Raw genomic sequence first — 6,000 nt, 5'->3', positions numbered from 1 at the left:
ATTTTTTTTATTTGTGCTAGTTATTTTTCTTCTTTTTATCAAAGGTTAAGTTTGTTATGATTAATATGTCATTCCACTTTTACTTTAATACATATCTAAGTTGATGTATCAATATTATGTTTATAATTACCCTTTTTAAAGTACATTTTCGTGTATCTGAAAGCTTAAACGTATTAATCCTTTCTTTTAAATGCATTATTTGTACGCACGGATGTAAATGTTCATGTACCTAACATATCGCAACTGCACTGTACATTGAGTATCATCTATCTTTCAAATAAACAAACCTTCACAAAAACTACACTCGTTACCCGCACATGGATGTCATCCAGGGAGTATATTATTACATCACATTCGAGCGCCCACGACCAAACAAAAACGGGGCGTCATCATGTTGCGACAGCCATTCGCTCCAGTCGGTGGAGAGTCAGGAGACGAACAAACCTGGCGGTTGTCGAAGAGCCTGTGAACGGCTAAATCACTCACAACTGACACGCTGTTTGCTCTCAGTGGATGTGTTTCCCCTCTTGCAATGGTCGGACGCCTTCACACGTCGCCCAATAAAACAACAGAGTCAAAGGGTCGACCGACACTCTCGTCAGTTTGACACAGCAGCTAACGTTAGCGGTGTTTTACTAGCCAGCTAACATTACACGAACTTGGGTCTGTGGAGGCTAGTTAGCTCGTCCAGCTAACGTGCTAGCTTCTGTTAGTTAGGGTGCATACACTTGACTTGCTGCTGGTGGGAAACCAAGGAACGAAAGAAGAGGAGCGTTTCACCTCATCGTCGCGTTAGCTTCATCAAGCTCCAAAAGGCTATTTCTGTTTGGATACACAACACAAAAGGAATTACCGGAGAGGCCTGCTGTCTTTATTCATCTCCACATTTCTGAGGTAAACACAGTATACAATTACAAAGTGCAAGATCACAACTGGGGGATAACGTAGAGACGGACCAGTGAAAGTGGGCCCTAGCATTCGCCAGCTAACGAGTAGCTCGTTCGTTAGCTGAGTTAGCATTGCTAACGCTAGCCAGCTTATCGCACTTCTGTTGATGGGTTAGCGTCTTCTTAAGAAGTTCTCGGTGTCTGATTCATCTCACTGGGGCTCGCCTCCACGTGTCGCAATGTTTCCACCATTCATTTAAACAATCCGCCTGAGTTAGGTACTTGTATCAGCTCACTGAAACTTTTGGCTTTTTAAACGAGCTGCACAAACTTGAGTCAAAAGCTGCAAAGTGCGAGGAGTTAAATCCGCGTGCAACACGTTAACTGTGTGATGAGCACAAACTCATGTGCTCATTGCAATTTAGGAGCGGAATGATCGATTTTTCTCTTGATAGTCAAGGCTTTATGTCTAAAATGCAAAAGTCAACTTCTACCATGCATGTAACATAACTTCAGCTACATCCAGATGTTCTCGTGGGCACACGGATGAGAGGAATCCACGCGACAATAACAGGAATTTGTAGGTTGTTCAGAGATTTTGGGGTGCTAAAGTTCCGAATACCTAGTGGATTGCCCTGATTTCGCAATGCACAGGAGCAATTCTACTCTTGAAGAAAGCAGCTCTTGAAGTAACAGTGTGGTGACTGATTGTAATCCAACAATCGTTCCTCTATCTAGGTGTCGCTTTATATTAGGTACTCGTAGCCAAAACTAATCCGGTCTGTGACAACACGTATGATATCCAGTTTTTGTTGAATTGGTTGAAGAGATGTAGTTTGCTGACACTTTGAATTGCATAATGGTACTCTCAGAGTTGTTTGTTATATTTAGTCTGTTTATAGAAGTCTGTGGTGAAATACAATAGACACACTCGTATTTCAGTTTTGAGTCCCATCCTGGTTTTGATGCTTTTTGGGATATGGAACATGTACCATAGAGAGACCTGTTTGTTTATGTCACTGTATACGATTCTAATATGATCGAAGTGTACGACCGTCTGCAGCAGTACAGCCCTGTCTTTGACTTCTTGACATCCAGAAAATCTGTAATGTCTGTACTGACTGGGCAACCACAACCATCGAGGACAAACACGGTTAGATTTCTTGCTGCATTTGCCACTTTGGTCTCCAGAATAATCTTCAGGAATGCAAGACCAGAACAGCAGCACACTTTATTGTCTGCTTACTGGTGTCAGGCTTTTTTCTTTATTTCAACATGTAGACCATCATTATGTATTGTTTTGTTGGATTACTTTAATCAAAGATGCACCTGCACGAGTTGAGAAACTATCAACCGTCAAAGTTGAGAAACTTTGATACGGTGTTGTTTACATGCCGCAGTATCCTGGTTTCTATTGGACTAATCCGGGTGGCAAGTTCAGGTTTTTCAAAACAGAGATGATGTTGTGTCAAGATTCCTTATAACAAGATATATTTACATGTGCTACACATAGCCGACACTCACTTTCAGACTGAGTTTGACCCCATTGCTTCATGTCTACGGTTAGATAAATCTGTGGGCGTGTATATCCACACAGACTCAAGTCTGGAACTGTTCATCACACATTACTGCTAAACAATAGAATTACATAAACATCAAATAGAGTTTCCGTTTCGTTAACCTCCACACCCTGATCCTCTCCTGTTTGACCGTATGGTGTCTTTCTCTTGTGCGGTTTTCCCGAGTCTGTAAGTCAGTTAAGTTTGATTTTTAAACACCACTAAGGTTGAGATAATTTGCCTTCCGTAATAGGAAAGGCATTTCACAAAAGTTGTGTTCAACTGTTGTGAAACCAAGGTCAGGAGGAGGGATGTGAAGTCAGGTCAAATGACACACATAGACACAGTTAATACAGGTTTAACCCACTACTTCTCTGTGTTCCTTTTGAAAGAGGATGTAGACAAGTGGCTCCTATTTCCTCTTCAGGAGAATGCAGCGGCCTCTCCACCCTAACCTGCTAGTTAACTGCCTTCACTGAGCAGGTCCTTCATGACACAACTAGAATAAGGCACGTCTATCTCTCGGTAAAATGTGTAAGTTAACCTGATCAGTATGAAAGCTTTCATAAGAAAAGAGAGGATGATGGGTGATACTTTTTCTGTCAGCTGTCTTTTGTATTTGGAGCAAATGAGTCATGTTGAAATTGGAAGTATTGTTTGATAGCCCAGACCCCAACCACAGAATCCAACTGTTTACACGCAGTCAATACACTGAATAGATACTTTATTGTTTACTTGTCAAATTAGATCAACAAAAAGGCGTTTCCTTAATAGATCAACTTTCTGTGGAACTGTAAAAAACACAATAGCATGAAGTACACATCTCTGACACAGTGTCAACAAAAGATGAATACACAAAGGTAGGATTTATTTCAGTGTTTGTTTTCTCTTCCCACTAACTACTGAACATCTGGGTTAAGTTGTTAGTTAGACACTCTGTAACAGAAGTATGATTGTCAAACAAAAGTATCGGCTACTCATCAAAATGAAAGTAGTAATGTATCAGTATTGTTATTGCTGCCTATCAAAATGAGTCTATACGGATATAGACTAACCGTGTCTGTAATAACGTGCCCTACATAATGAGTCCATGCATCTGCAGGGTTGTCAAGTGACCACGACTTTGGGGAATATTTGTGGTAGTGTGAAACATCTGGGAATTTAAAAGGCAAGCTTGGGAATCCATTGTAAGTGTGGGGATATTTGCTGTTGATTTGAGGTCAAATATTGATATTGAATCAGTTTTGCCCTCATGGCATGTACACTCTCATTAATCTGGGTCTGGTCATGGTCCAGTAAGTGACAATTTTGCATCCCAGTGTGATGAAGCGACGAGGCCGTTGCCCTCTATGTATCCCTTCAGTGCATTGCATGCCTTTGTGTGAACATTTGTGATTCATCCAGCTCTATGGTTGAGGCGATAAGAAGTTGTAGTAGCGATGTGATGAAATACCTTTTTTCTTCTGGCTGTGATTGTTGCTGCGAGGCCTTGGAGAGCGAGAGATGAGGGGCATCCTGGACTTTGTTTGCAGAAAGCTTCACGTTCCCACACTCGTTGCTGTGTAACTGACCCCGGGGCCTTCCTCGAACCATTCTCATATGGACAGTGAGATTTCCTGCCTTTGAAGCTTGTATTGACTAAACATGAAGGGGCTATGAGTCAGATTGGTTATTAAGGATGTCAATAGATGGGAAGTGTGGTATACATTCCTGCAGACAAGACTGATCGTAGTAGCTTTATGCTGAACTTTTTATCATGCTTAAGTGAGACAAATGTTTGCTGATAAACACACCGGGCTTATAAGATATTTCCCGTAGGCAAACCTCTGAATGTTAACCCAATTATGAAACATATATCATCTTGGGTTATTGAGGAAACTGCTACTGCACGTAAAATGTTTTTTAGATGTGTTGCGGATGCTTTTTCCTGATTTTGTAACGCCCAGTTTGCTTTGTACCGCGTCCCTCGTCACTGCTATCTCTACTGCAGGCCCGAGGAGGCCGGAGACACATTTGCCCTTTTCCCGTTCAAACTCTGGAGTAAGAAGAGGTGGTGGCCGTGTAGACGTTTCCAATTTCCTGCCATACATTGGGAATACCCCCGAGTCAACAAGGATGGCAAGGTCCACCTGGCCGATGGTCTGGGATGAAGTAGAATGAGGACTGAAGAGAGGAGCGTCTTGTGTTGAAGTGAAGTGCTTTAGTAACGCAATGAGTGCAGTCAGCTTATAATGGGCAGTCCTCCAGGTCTTCTGGGACCCAAAACACTGTTTAGTGAATGGGACATTTGGCTAATGAGTGAATCAGGACATCCGTGGGATTTGGGCGGTTGATGGTGGTAGTTTGATGAGGGGGAAGGATTGAGGACGCATGATGAGCTCGAGGACTTCTTCCTGGTACTTTCACATGAAGCCCGTGTTACTGTGCAGGGTTAAAAAAGGCTTCATGTGCTAAAGGAATGTTTTAGCTGCAGAGTTTGCATTGAGAGGAGAGACTGAATGTTGGTACTTTCTTTTCATTCATTTTAATTTTAATTTATGCAGACAATCATGATGACCGATGTTGATGGTGAAAAGAAAGATGGAAAGGAGGAAGTAAAGTGTGTGTGTAGGGACGACTTATTTAAAGGAGATAGTAAACGGAGAAGGAAATAAAACATGAAGAGGAGACGCAAAAATATTAGAAGAGCAGGCGCTACGCTGGCAGCTGTCTGTCAGCGGTGTGTGTGTGTGTGTGTGTGTGGGGCAGAGGTACTTCAGAGAAAGTGAGATCAAGGAAAGAGGAAATTAAAGGGCTTTTCTGTTGGGCGGTCCAAGCCACCTTGAAGAGCGAGGGAAATCTCTAAGAAACCCATCAAGTAGGACGTTAGAGCAACAATTGACAACGAATAAAGGTTAGGCTGTACGTAGGTCAAATGTTTGGATATTATGTCACACAGCTTTTATCTGGCTACAAAGAAGCTCCTGATTGCTGTGGCCAAAATAACGTTGTGTGCACACGTTCAGTAGCTCTTAAATGGTGAACACTCGTAGTTTACTAGTGAGCAGTGAATTGTGATTTTGGATGCTTGTTAATCATCATTTGGTAATACTACTATGTACATTTTTGAGGGCACTATATAGAAGATAAATATCCATTTTGGCCATTCAAATAAAATGGTTGAATTTAAATATAGTACTTTATTTAATAGCAGTAATAGTCTGCTTTTTTTTTTGTCCAGGGTTGACCGCCCCTGATCCATCTAATGCTAGCCACATGGATGTGAGACATGCTAACATTAGCTCCTTAGCGTCATGGCTAAACCTCAACCGACTCAATTTGAAGTTGTTGGAGATGTAGATACATTAGATACAGTAAATATTGTTATGATATGCAGTCCTCTGGTGTTGTCTTTGAAATACAGTGTCGGTTAGCTTGCAGTTAGCATTTAATAGCCACTGCGCAGCTGTGAGGGTAAAATATTGTAGCGTCATGAATGAGAGAACTCTGGGTTTGAGGTTGAATCCTGGAGGGAAACTGTGGTGTTGAAAAAATAATATAGAGGGTGATGTTTT

The 6,000-nt window shown here is 41.7% G+C and overlaps 1 protein-coding gene across 5 annotated transcripts in view; it reads left to right on the top strand.

The window, feature by feature from the left end:
- The first annotated feature begins 385 nt into the window (after positions 1-385).
- Positions 386-6,000, top strand: part of fbxw7 (F-box and WD repeat domain containing 7) — a 102,052-nt gene continuing 96,437 nt past the window's right edge. For 4 of the 5 annotated variants that reach the window (XM_076091426.1, XM_076091425.1, XM_076091424.1 and 1 more), the window contains exon 1: positions 386-894. The gene's annotated coding sequence lies outside the window, so the exon portion shown is untranslated. The remainder of the gene's footprint in view (positions 895-6,000) is intronic. The other variant, XM_076091422.1, reaches the window with a different exon arrangement.

Source organism: Anarhichas minor, unplaced genomic scaffold, assembly GCF_050575085.1.
Source record: "Anarhichas minor isolate MPS153535 unplaced genomic scaffold, ASM5057508v1 ptg000014l, whole genome shotgun sequence".
Classification (NCBI taxonomy): domain Eukaryota; kingdom Metazoa; phylum Chordata; class Actinopteri; order Perciformes; family Anarhichadidae; genus Anarhichas; species Anarhichas minor.
Note: the sequence above shows the minus strand (reverse complement) of the source record. Positions and strands in the feature narration are given on the sequence as shown.